This window comes from Durio zibethinus, chromosome 14 (assembly GCF_047325235.1).
Source record: "Durio zibethinus cultivar Kanyao isolate XHJ-2024 chromosome 14, ASM4732523v1, whole genome shotgun sequence".
In the NCBI taxonomy this organism is placed as follows: Eukaryota; Viridiplantae; Streptophyta; class Magnoliopsida; order Malvales; family Malvaceae; genus Durio; species Durio zibethinus.
The window spans coordinates 8,039,200-8,053,537 of record NC_143175.1 but is presented as its reverse complement, the minus strand read 5'-3'; the positions used below and the strand labels follow the sequence as shown (position 1 = coordinate 8,053,537).

At 25.3% G+C, this 14,338-nt stretch overlaps 1 pseudogene; it reads left to right on the top strand.

The window, feature by feature from the left end:
- Positions 1 to 7,667: 7,667 nt before the first annotated feature.
- Positions 7,668 to 9,644, top strand: LOC149515010 (uncharacterized; annotated as a pseudogene).
- The last annotated feature ends 4,694 nt before the right edge of the window (positions 9,645 to 14,338 follow it).

The following is a 14,338-nucleotide window of genomic DNA, read 5'->3' as shown; positions in this document are numbered from 1 at the left end:
TATTCAAAAAATCACCAAAGAATATGTCAAAATAAATTTTAGGTCATATAAAAACTAAAGACTCAAAGAAGACATATTTATCATGAAAAACATATTTAAGAAAATTTTAGCGTAAAAGTATAAATATGTTTACACAAATTATAGGCCATAATTAACAATGACTTAAGCTAAAAATAAGCATTATAAGAAAATCATTTACTTAAGTCATATTGCAACCATGTCAAGGCAAAAAAAATCATATTTATCATATATGCACACACTTGACAAGAACAATAGATGAACTAACAACACATATCATTAAACACAATTAGTTCATCAATACTTAATTTCAAACCAAAAGATAAGTCAATTAGGCATAAGTTCTAATATATTTCATAAAATTAATAAATCAATTTAGCACAAGAGCAAATATATTTAAGAACATTTTTAAAATCAAAAGATAACAAATTTAAGCACTTTCAAATTACAAGTATTAAGGTCAAGTTGAACTAATCATCATTGAGCATATATCTTGACCAAAAATATAGATGAACAAAGAATTAATATATAACTTTTAAGCACAAGATGTTTATCAATTCACAAATCAAGAGTTATAACAATTTAGAATATAACAATCAAGTTTAAAAAATATTTCACACTATCAACAAATTGAGTAATTTTAATCAACATGGTTATATAAGTATGTTTAACAATCATAAATCAATATGTATAAAAATCACAAAATCATATTCATCGTGCCAAAATCATTCAAACAAATATATTTATGCAAAATACAATATAATAAATTATTCAAAGCTTAATATTTTCAAGATTTTTATTTTTGATATTGTGAAGCTCATTTTTGCTTGAAAAAAACTTTAATAAATCTCATAACTAGTCAAGCTCATTTTTAACCATCTTGAATCATTTTAACAAATTTCAAAAGATGAAACAAAGTTGTTCAAGTGGTCGTTTGGCATTAGAAATAAGAAAATAAAAAAGTTAACTCTTAAGCTCATATTTGCTTGAAAATGGCTATTAAGATGGGCAAATATGTTTAAACTCACACTAAGCTCTTCAAACTATTTAGACAAGTTTTATATCACACTATGAGAAAGTCCAAATGGTTTTTTTGCCCATAAATGTTCAAAAAAAAAGATTTGATCTTTTAAGCTCTAAAATCCTTTAAAATTGTATGTAACAATATGAAAAATAAAAACCATTGCAAGTTAATCAAGTTTCATTGTTTGAACATGTTTAAATAATTGAATTCAAGATATTCAAATTATTTTACAATTAAAAACTTGCTAAAATAAAATTTTATATTTTAAGGCTTGACTTAGCAAAAATAATTTTCAAAGCAAAACATAAAGTCTCAAAATCATTAAGCTTTGAGTGCTCTCCCTAAGTCTATGCATAAATATAAAAATAATTTAGCACATAATCTATCACATCAAGCACCAATAATAATTTCATAAAGCATGCATGATATCATCAATAGCCAATATTCATATACACAATCATGCATAAGCCTAAGTTCTCAAGAATGTTAATTTCACAAATAATATCAAAATATCAAGATCATTCATGCAATCTCAATATCAAGAGCATTTACATGTAATCCCATAATTTATTAGAGCATTCATGAATTCTCTTAAAAATGTATCTTAAGCAAATATATGTTAAACACAATATTAACAAGCATGAGGAATATATTAAAATTATACAAAAAAACTGCATACACAATTCAAGCTTACATATATAAAATAAAATGGGTATATTTAAAATATATCAACAAAGCATGTACCAATATCCATTAAGCACTCTATGTCTAACAAGAATAGGTAATCAATTTCATATTCACTTAAAATAAAAATTTAGAGGTTACTCATCTCCATTATGTGTCTAGAGTATTCAATCTTCAATCTCATGTTGTAGCTTCTTGCTTTAGCACACCTACAAAAGATATTTTTCATTTGATTTTTGGTAACCAAATTGCTTTGGGTCCTTGAAAGTTAGTCACCAAGTCTTTTATTCTTTTTGGAATCCATACTTGCCTAATTCTAAATGAAACTTTTTTTTATGGGACAAGTATGTATAGTGTATCATGAAAATTATAAAAATTACATCTAATCATTTTAGTACTAAATGAATTCTTCAAAAGATTTATTTTTCATTCATCAAATCATTAAATTTCTTTTTCAAATCAAATCTTTTTCTAAAAATTCATTTCTATTTAAAGAAGTTTCTAAATTCATTTTCAACTTTTCATTTTGTTTTTCCAAATCATTCTTTGTATTCATTAAAAATTCATTTTCAACTTTTAATTTTGAAATCATTTTCTTATGTTTCAAATGCATATTTTTAAACTCAATTACTAAATCATTGTAAGCATCTTGTAACTCATCAAAAGTATAAGAGTTTGAATCACAAGAGTTAAAGGTTACCTTTGGTTCCTCAATAGCCATGAGACATGATGCATGTTGGTTGAAAGTTTGGCTTTCATGTGGCTCATATCATTTTCAACTTTTAATTTTGAAATCATTTTCTTATGTTTCAAATGCATATTTTTAAACTCAATTACTAAATCATTGTAAGCATCTTGTAACTCATCAAAAGTATAAGAGTTTGAATCATAAGAGTTAGAGGTTACCTTTGGTTCCTCAATAGCCATGAGACATGATGCATGTTGGTTGAAAGTTTATCTTTCATGTGGCTCATCCAACTTTCTCCATATCTCATTTGAGGTGGAGTAATTTGAGACCAAGTTGAAGTTGTGGGAGTCAAGAGCTCCATAGAGAATGCACTTGGCCATTGCATCATCCATTATTTGCTTCATGTAGTTTGCATCTTTAGAAGAAATTTCAAGCCCTTTTTTAACCACATTTCAAACTCTAAAATCTTGGATCATTATGAACATCTTCATCATTTTTCTCCATTCATAAAATTTAAATTTATCAAACATAGGGGCTTTGAGAACTTTCTCACCATCTTGGACCTAGATTGAGCCATAAGATATTTACTCAAGGAGGTTAAACCTATAAAAAGATACTAAAGCTTTGATACCAATTTTTAATTTTATAAGTGATATGGTAATCCAAAAAGGAATGAATTAGATTTCTCTAAATTCTTCTTAAACAATGATTTCAAAATGATTAAAAGGAAAATTAAAAATAATATTAAAATACGATACGAATAACAATAAATTGATGAATTATAAGTAAATATAAACTATAATCAAAATAAAGAGATATGGATAGAGAAATCAAACACAAAGATTTATAGAGTTTCATTCTTTCTTCACAAGATACCTATGTCTTCTCTCTTGGTTATCTACATCAAGGCTTTAATATACTATTCTTGAATTAAAATTACAACCCTATCTTTTTCTCTTTAAGGCTTAAGATAAAAACCTTTACTATCTATTTTTTAAGCTAAGCAGTAATCTCTCAATCTCATAAATTTAAGAGGATGTCTCACTTCCTCATTACAAAGTTACTTAATAAAAATGCAAACATAAAACACCTCTCAAAGATTAAGTGTTTGCCTACTGAAGTATAAAGAAATATGATGAATGAAGAATAAATATGATTTGGGTACAATAAATATAAAGATATAGACTTTAAAGCTCTAAAACTCTTGAAAGAATGAATATATAGCTTGTTTGATCTTGTTCTCTTGATTCATTAACCTCTTTAGTGTGTTGGAGTGGCCAATATATATAGAAATTGAAGAACTAGCCGTTGGAAAAGGTTTGGAAGAAGAAATGCCTGTTGGAAGCATGAAAAATTAGTCGTTAGAGAGTTTTTACCAAGGCCAGATCGATCCCTTCCATGAAAAGATCGATTGGTTCAAGTTTTTTGTCATTTTTCACTTGAAAAACATGACCCAATCTATTAGGTAAGGGACCTGATTGGTTGGTTTAGCTAGGGGATCGATCCTATAACCCAGGGGATCATTTGGTCAAGCTACTATGTTGTATCCTATTTTACACTCTACTCACTAATTTGATCATATCCTAAATTTTACAAATCCAAATCACAAACCATTTGAAGATTTAGAAACTAGACTTAAAGGGCTTTCTATCCATAAAAAATTCATCACTAATTCATTGTATAAGAATTATAACAAAATTTCAAATCTACCTATTATGGTAGTTTTTAGACAATTATAGAGTGTCTAATAAAAATTTAAAATCTTTTTTTAGAAAATTTAGATTTAGATTTTGTTTAATCCATTAGAAAGTAGACTTAAAAAGCTTTCCAACCATGTAAAATTTAAATATTAAAACTTTGTGTATTAATACAAAAAAAAATAAAACAAGTTCAATGTTGAAAAACTTTGTTCTTGTAAAACAACTTTCTTTAAGTTAATCTATTTCTCAAAACCAATATCATCAAAACTGTATTAAGTCCAAAATGAATAAGTTCACTTTAAAAACAACAATTGGACTTTCATTTAAGCTCAAATAAATAGTCTTTAAAGATAGATTTGTTTGAGAAATATGAAAACAAAGAAAGGTTTGTTTATACTTTGAAAAACATATTATTTATTTAGAACCAAAATATAAAACTTAAGAATATGTACTAAGTAAATCTTTTTCAAAATCTTGATCAAGTTTATTTAGCTTAATATTTTGTCATTTCAAAATAAAGATCAATTCAAAGCTAACATCACTTTATCATCATTAACTCAATCTTAAACTTTTAATCACCTTGATTTTAGTTTCCAAATGGAATTCAACCAATGGATAATAATAAAGCTACAATTAAAATCCTCAAAGAAGTGAAGATAAACACTAATATCAAAATGAACAAAAATTAGACATTTAGGCTTAAGATCAAATCGTGCCCTATCGATTTCAATCCCTAACTAAATGAGGTGTTTACAATGACCAATGAAATAGATTTTGGAAAATCATGCCACGAAGAAGAAATCAATTTGTCGATGATGAACTCCAATATGAAAGTGAGGCAAAAAGAGGAAATTCATAAAATCTCGTTGAAGATGTTCAACTAGTTGAGGAGATAAGTAACATGAAGTAGTTAGTTAAGCTAAACTTGATAATGTAGGCTTTAATGCGAACCAACATCAATTGTTGCATAGGCAAAGTTATACTTGATGCTATGAACATTCTTATTTGTAATGTGACTCAATTGTCAAACACCCTTCCAACATCCTTTCAATTACATTAACCTCAACCTCCTATGGCAAAAGATATCCACTAACATGTTCACTACAACTAAGGTAAATGATCCTTTAAGACAATATGTTATGTTTATGACATTAGAGTTAAGACTTTTTTTGGTATCTAATCAATTACATCAACTTTATTTCCTGCAACAAGCCAAGCTAATATCATCAACCAGTTGCTATAGATAGGCTAAATGGACAAATGAGCAAACATATAAGATGAGAATGTATGTTTAGGACATTAGAACTGAAAAGGTATAAAAAGGTAGTATAATGAATTCAAACCTGATAACCAATTTAAAAATTTTTAAACATGAATCTATTAAAAAAAATTTTTGTTAATAGGAAGGGCAAAGACTTTACAAGGGAATAGGGGATGGTGAGGTTAGAACCCATGCCCACATGCCTTTTTTGAAGCCTTTTAGCCATTAGGCCAAGAGGTAGAAGGTAAATCTATTTAAATTTGAATTGTCCCAAAAATGAAATGCTCTCATTTGAGAAAACTCAAACCAAATTGTTCGAACTTGAGATAATCTCAACTTAAAATGATATAAAATTCAAATTATTGAATCCAAAATTATCCAACCAAAAAATAATTCAATCAAAATTCATAATAACTTGAATTAAATTTCAAAAAGTGTAAATTTTAGTTATCAATTTTATTTTAATTTGTACTTAAATTGAACTCTAACTTAAAATAACTTGATTTCAAAATAATTCAAACATAGTATAATCCCAACTTATATGATCTAAATTCAAAATAATTTCAATCCAAAATAAATTATCCTAATCAATCTATTTGCTATGCATAACAATCAGGGATAGATGCATAATAAGGGCAGTTACCCCCATTGAGATCTTTATCCCTTCAAAAATATATTAAAAAAATATTTAAAATGTTTAATTCCTTTATAATGACCCCACTAAAAAATATATATATAATATATGTAAAAGTCAAACGTACATTAATTAGAATCGATAGGTTTGTGAATCAAAAAAATATTTTAAGGTTATTATAGAAAAAAATAAAAAGACAGAATTGATTGTAAATAAAAGTAACTGGTTTTCCATTTTTCTCCATCTTCCCTACTTTTGCAACTTTCAATTTTTCAAACAAAAAAAGGATAACCAAAGAAGAAAATTAAAGAAGTAAAAAGAGAAAAAAGAAAGGTTTTAAACTAAAGAAACAAATTACAAGCTAGTTATCTTTTTTTTCCAACAAGATATTTAAGTAAGTTATTTTTTTATATATTTTTATAATTAGTCAATTAGTTTTTTTATATATTTTTATATATAGTGTTTATTTACTATTTGAAATTTGTTATATTGATGAAATAATTTGATCATGTATTCATGTTATTGATAGCATTTATATTTTTTTTTATCATGTTTGATGTTTTTATGTTTTATGTTTTTTTTATATTTTTAGTTATTACTCATTCAATTAATAACTTTAAGTTTGGTAAAAATTAATATTATATGAAGATTATAAAATTAGCTAAAAGTTCTATCCAATTTCTTGCATAGTAGTATGGTTATAGTATATGAATTGCATTTCTAGTAATATATTTCAAATATAAGGTCAGTTGATCTTCATTAACATGCATAATTGTATTTTGAATATGTGTTCTTATTTTTTGTAAATTACATAAACTAAACTATTTCATTTAATTAGTTATGGAGAAATATCTTATTAATAGGAAGTCAATTTTTTAATAATCATATGTAATCAATACTAGTGGCATACAACATTGTACAAAGCAAGTTCATGTTGAATTAAATTTAGACTATCTTCCTTCAGATCCTGGGTTATGAAAAAAATTTTGGACTATAATGTTAATGATAAAGACAAGGTTCGAAGAGCCTATTTGCAAAAAAGTCCATGTCAACTTTATGAATATAATTTTCCCCAAAGAAAAATTGGAAAGGTATTACGTCGTTTTATTCCTACGTGGCCTAAAGATTATGTTAATTGGTTGGAATACAGTATAGAGAAAGATACCATTTTTTGCTTGTGTTGTTATCTTTATAGAATAGTTATTGGAGAACAAGCAACTGATGATTGTTTTGTTTCAAATGGATTCACAAATTGAAAAAAGTAATAAAGATTTGATACTAATGTTGGAGGTCCTAATAGTGCTCATAATAAAGCTTGAAAGTGTTGTCAAGATTTGCTAAATCAAAAGCAACATATTCAATTTACTTTTGTAAAACAATTCGATCAAGCACAAAAAATTATCGAGTTCCCTTAACTGTGACACTTGATTGTATTTGCTTTCTTTTATGTCAAGGTTTGGTATTTCGTGGTTAGGATGAAACTAAGAATTCTCATAATAAATAAAATTTTCTTGAGCTTCCTATATTTCTTACCAATCATAGTGAAATCATCAATAGTGTTATCTTGGAGAATGCATCGAAAAATTAAAAAAATAATAGCACATGATATTCAAAAAGATCTTGTTCGTGTTACAATAATTGAAACTAACAATACTATCATGGAAGATCTTGGAGATGAATTATTTTTCATTTTACTTGATGAATCTCATGATGTTTCAATCAAAGAACAACCTACTATTGCTTTGTGCTATGTGGATTCTAAAATGCATGTTATTGAACGTTTTTTAGGTATAATACATGTTAGTGATACAATTGTTTTGTCACTTAAAGTAGCTATTGAAGCATTATTGTCTAATCATAATTTAAGTATATCAAGGATTCATGGGCAAGGTTATGAGGGAGCAAGCAATATGCAAGGTGAATTCAATGGATTAAAAACTTTAATCATTAAAGATAATGCATCTGCTTATTATGTTCATTGTTTTATTCATCAACTTCAATTGACACTTGTCGCTGTGGCAAAGAATTATGTTTAAATTGCATTACTTTTCAACATTGTGACAAATATGGTGAATCTTGTTGGGGTTTCATGTAAACAAAGAGATGTTCTTTGAGAAAAATAACTTGATAAAGTTGTTGAGGCATTACGAGTTAGTGAACTTTCTACGGGAAGGAGTTTAAACCAAGAAATAAGTCTTCAACGAGTTAGGGATGCAGGATGGGGTTCACATTATAGGACTTTGATAAATTTGATCACTTTGTTTAGTTCCATCATTGATGTACTTGAAATTATTGTGGAGGATGAGAATAGCTCAGAGCAAAGAGGTGAAGCTTTTGCCTTATTAAATTCGACTCAATCTTTTGACTTTGTTTTCAACTTGCATTTGATGAAAAATATCTTAGGGATTACAAATGAATTATCTTTGGCATTACAAAGGCGAGATTAAAATATTGTGAATATAATGGCATTAGTAAAAGCAATGAAGCAACAACCATAAACAATGACAAATGATGGATGGAAATCTTTGCATAAACAGGTTTCTTTATTTTGTGAGAAAAAAAATATTAGCATCCCAAATATGGATGATATGTTTGTAACTAGTGGAAAACCTCGATGCAATGCTCTAACAAAGACAAATTTACATTATTATCAGGTTAATTGTTTTATACAGTAATTGATATACAACTTCAAGAGCTCAACAATCATTTAATAAAGTGAATATAGAGTTATTTCTTTGTGAGACTTCGTTAAATCCTTGTGATTCTTTTAAGCTTTGATAAGGGAAAGTTGATTCATCTTGTTCAATTTTATCTGGCTGAATTTTTTAATATTGAGCTACTAGTTCTTGACAATCAACTTGAAACTTACATTGTTGATTTAAGATCTCATGATGAGTTTACAAATTTGAAAAGTATTAGTGACCTTTCCATGAAACTTGTTGAGACAAAAAAATATTTTGTGTACCCATTTATATACTTACTTGTAGAATTAATTTTAATATTATCAATTTTTACTTCATCAGTTGAAAGAGCTTTTTTTGCTATAAAGATTATGAAAAATCATTTACGTAATCGAATGAAAATTTTTTGGATGAATGATTGTTTTGTTATATATATAAAAATATATATTTTATAATATTGATAATAAAAAGATTTTATAAAATTTTTAAAATATAAAAATCGTAAAGAATAATTATAATATATTATTTTTATGTATATTAAAATAATTTTTTTATGCATCTTAAATAACAATTATCATTAAAAAAAACACACACACAATGCAATAATATGACTTTGCACTCCTCCTTGACGAAGATTTTATATAGTTAAAAATACCGAAAAGAGCAGCGTCACCAACCTCAATCAAAACATACAAATACTATCATTTTGGTTTACTTTTGCAAGTGGTCCAACTTTATGCTTCTCGTTTTCTCTTTTCATGGTACAGATGACAAAAACACACTAATTGAACTATCAAAAGTTACAAATCTCGACAATTATAATGTTTGATGTGACCTTGTTTGGTATAATGATGAACCCATTTTTAGTTTATTTTATTTTATCTTTTCAAAATGATGTTTGAAGCAGGTGGAGCACATGTGGCGCTTTCTCAAAAGCCTACCTCAAGCCCGTAGTTGGACTTTGGCCTTTTCAGGTTTCGATATTGGTTTAGTTCCTTAATAAAGTTTGATTTGTACTTCTTGTTGGATGATTCACACCGCCCATTTCATGCTTTTACAATTGCCTGATCTTCATTTTTAAATAAACAAGGCATTCGAAAGGTGGGCAAAAAAGTTTACAAGGAGACTTATGAAGACTACTTAATATGCAGAAAGGCTATACGGAAATGAAGGGTTCTAGTGGCTATAAAAGTGTACTTATAGCGGACCTATTCATTAATCATATTGATAAAAAATTTTTAAGGGTTAGACTCGATTTGGATTATTATTTTATTAATAATTTTTATTTAAATTTTAATGTAATATATATTTTAAAATATTAAATAATAATAACTTTTAATTTGTTTAATATTTTTTAAATAGTGATTAAGCGTATTCAAGTATCTCTGAATAAATCCAACATTAACCAAGATTTAAAAATACCAAGAGAACCTCAATCATGAAGACCTCTAATCCATAGTAAGTCAAGCTCAAAGAAAATTTATCTTCTATATGGCTGGTTAAATTTTTTAATTTTGCAAACAAATTTATATGATTATCATTAAATCATGTCGTATCTAGGGCCAAAGACAGTGATAGGCAAAAACCACGACCCTCCAAAAATTCCAGTTCTCTTATTTTACAATATCTAATCTCACTAAATTTTTATTTTAACTTTTTTTTCTTATTAAAATTATTGTTTGACCTTCCTTCACACAATTGTAGCGTCCGGCTATGGCGTACATGATCAAATTTTGCTTAGCTCGTTTTCATAAGGTTTTTAATTTTAAAAAATTACTAATAAATTTAGCTGTAAAATGAACAAAGTGTGTGGTAAAACGTTTTGAGGAGCGAGGTCGAGTACTAAAATGATAAATCGATATAGGAAAAGATGGTTTATATATCTGGGGTCGTTAGGTGGTTAGTTTCAACTATCAGATTAAAGTTAATGATCAGTTTCGGTTGTATTTGGTAAAAATAATAATGGTGCTATTATATAAGAAGAAAAAATAACAATTAAAATGGGTTATTACATAAAATTACAATGGGTTTTTTATAAATTTGGTAATTGACTTATATTCAAAATCTCAATTCGGCCCAAAGTTTAAAATTTGTAATTAACTACTTAAATTTTGTTTTTATCCACTAATTTCTCAAAAGATTAACATTGTTAGTCAAACAAATAATGTATCAAAAGTCAATGAAAAGAGGTCATGTACCTCAAAAATGCTTTAATTTTATTAGAAATTTTAAACACATCATTTAATTGACTAACAATGTTAATCTTATGAGTAATTTGATAAATGGAAATAAAATTCAAATACTTAATTATGAATTTTTAAATTTTAAATGTAAATTGAGCATTTGATTGTAATTTGAGTATCAAATATATAAAAATTTATATTTTATACTTTATTAGTATATAAATTTTATATATTATCAATAAATCATATGATACTACTTTATTAGTAAATAAATATAAATTTTTAGAAGTCTTTAAAATAAATGTACAAAAAATTTTTAATATTTTCATCAAAAAATTTTAATTTATCATAAAATAAATACATAATTTTTTTTTTTAATTTTATCATACAATTCATTGACAATATATAAATTTTGTATATTTACAATGCATTAAATATCTTTATTCTTTAATAAATTATAAACTAACAAAATTTGTTTTTTGTATGGTATTGTTTGGTATAAAGTGAGGTTTATATAGACTCTCGTAGAGTACAAATTATGAGGTAAGCTACTATATACAGTTTTGATTTTTTAGATTAAAATTTATTATTTTTATATCCTTGATGGAGTTTAAAATGTTTTTAAAAATGATAATTTATTTAGTGATCAATCACATCTTATTAAAATATATTAGCATGATTTCATTCTTGTGTCTAGTAGTTGAGTTTATAGACTTGTAAGTTATGACATAATTCAAATTATTTCGTATTTGGATCAATCTTAATTTGAATCAAATTGGATTTAGATTTATTTGAATTTAGGTTGATTGAGTTTAAATCATTAGGTTATGGCAAATTTAGATTGTTAATTTTTTTAAAATTAAATAGAACTGTTTAGATTTGAATTTGGCTTGATTGGACTAGATTTTCATATCGAATCAGCTTTTACCATATTTACATGTAAGATATAGGATTACTTCTATATTATATATCATGTTTGGTGTTCGCACAATTGAGAGCAGGATTGAATGAATTTTCATTTATTCATCAAAATTATTATGTCGTAAAATAATACAATTAAATTTATACATTTTTTATCAATAAAATTAAAAGATTTTAGCTAAAAAATTTGTACAATTTAAATTTTATAATAAGTTTTTATGATTATGAACTAAATTTATTTTCAAAAAATAAATAATTTTCTTTCTTTTCAAAAAATAAATTGATTGCTCAGAAAACAAATTTTATCTAAAATATATATTCTCTTTCTATTTTTCCTTTTTCATTCCTTTTATTTTTTTTAATCATTTTTATGTTATCTATTTCATTATTGTTCTTGTGCATTTTTAAAAAAAATTATACTCATAATCAAGTATAATATTCATATAATCAATTAAATAATTAGTTATTATTTCACTTAATAAACTATAACTTAACTAAATAAAAAATACACACAGTAAATTTTGAATCAAGGACTTCAAGATTCTGAAACTTCCTATTTGTCGCTAAGCTAAGTGGAGATGAAAAAAATTTAAATAGTACTTATTTAGGAAAAGTTTTCTGAATAATTATTTTTACAAAGAAGAATTTTTATGAATAATTATGAAATTTTATTTATTAGAATGAATAGGTATGGAATAAAACTCTAAAATGATTTGCACATTGCATCATGATATTTTTGCTTGCATCATGAGCATTTTAATTTGAAAGAATGTTTGAGCGACAATTTTTTGGAATTTCTTAAGTTAAAAGATTTTTTTTTTAAATTCTACCAAAAGTATTGGAATTTAAAAATTTTTTCAATACCAAGGATTTTATTTATTATTTTAATTTATTGGGCCTATATTTAATTCAAGAAATAATTTTGGAAAAGAATAAGAATAAGGTTGTAATAAATAAAATCTTAGGGCAATAATGAGTATGAATAAAAATTTACAGAATGGAAAAAAAAAAAAACCAAGAAAAGATTAAAAGAATAAAAGGCATGAAAATAAAAACAAAGAATGTGAGTTTATTTTGAGAAAGAAAAAAAAATTAAAAAAGGATAAACATAAAAAGAATAAAAGGTGCAGGAGGTCTGGTCCACGCTGTTCTCTTGTTGGGGCTGATCTTGCCTTTCATGCTCTTGTGAGTAGCCTGTTTCGGTCGTTAGAGGGATGGCCTATTTTTCAGCCTACTTTCATTGGGCTTTCACTTAATCATTCTTTTCTTTTGTTTCAACTTAATTATTCTTTTTTCTATTATTGGGTACCAATCCTATAAATGCTTGATAAGGCCTGTCACGTTTTTTTTTTGGTCATAGGAGGACATAACCCTTATAAAAGAGAAAGGAAGTGGAGATCCTGACTCTAAATCAAAATTTTTATATCCTCATAAAATCTCTTAACTACTAAATCAAGAGGCAGACAACAATTTTATATAGAGAAATTCTTTAAATGATATGTAAGCTAACACTAATTAAATATTATTCAAGATAATTAAATATAAAAAATTTTAAAATTAAATCATTGTATCATATTAAATATTCAAAATATATAAATATTGATTTGAATTTAAATTCATTTTTTGTTTGAGTATATCTAAATCCAATTATATATATTATTCAAAATTATAAAAAAATCAACACATAAGATAATTTTTTATTTTATGCTAGTTATCAAATAAATAAAGTTAAAAGATTATTTACTTATTCAAATATTTTAAAATTCAAGTAAAACTGAATCATGATTATTTATGTTTTGAGTTAACTTATAGTTAAAATATAATTAAAAAAAATCAAATCTATCATTTTTAATTCAAAATTCAAAAAATTGCAAATTATCTTTTTTTTAATTCAAAATTTTTTTTTGCTTACCAAGCATTCTCTTAAAATTTAGATATGATAATATTATTTCTTATATATGGATTATAAATAATTTGATTATATAAGTCTTAAAAGTTAGCTAAATAAATTTAATTCATTTAATCTAATTAAACTAAATTAAAAAAATAAATATTTCTTTAATTGTTATTATGTGATATGATTTGATTAAAGATATTAAAAATCAAATCATTAATTGATGAGAAAATACAAACTCCTTAAAACTACTCTTTTAAATTCTATAAATTGGGAAAGCTAAAGAAGAAAAGGAGGAATAGACCGTAAAATCTTGGAAAATTAGAAAAGTAAAGGGAAGAAAAATTTTAGAGCTTCAGCCAAACAAAAAAGAAAGAGAGTTTCTAGAGAAGTAATCTTGGTAGGGTGGGAAAAAAAAATGAAAAGATAAAGATCGAAAAAAAAAAAGAAGTGAAAATATGAAAAACATATATATATTTTTTCTTTTCATTGGTGTGTTTATTAGAAAGATAGAAAGTTAAAAGAAAATATAATTTGCTTTCCATCCATTACTCGATAGAGTTGAAAAATGAAAAGAAGGAAAGTAAAAATTATATGATTTTATCATTGAAATCTTTTGTAAATTAAAATGAAAAGAAAAATTTTTTAAA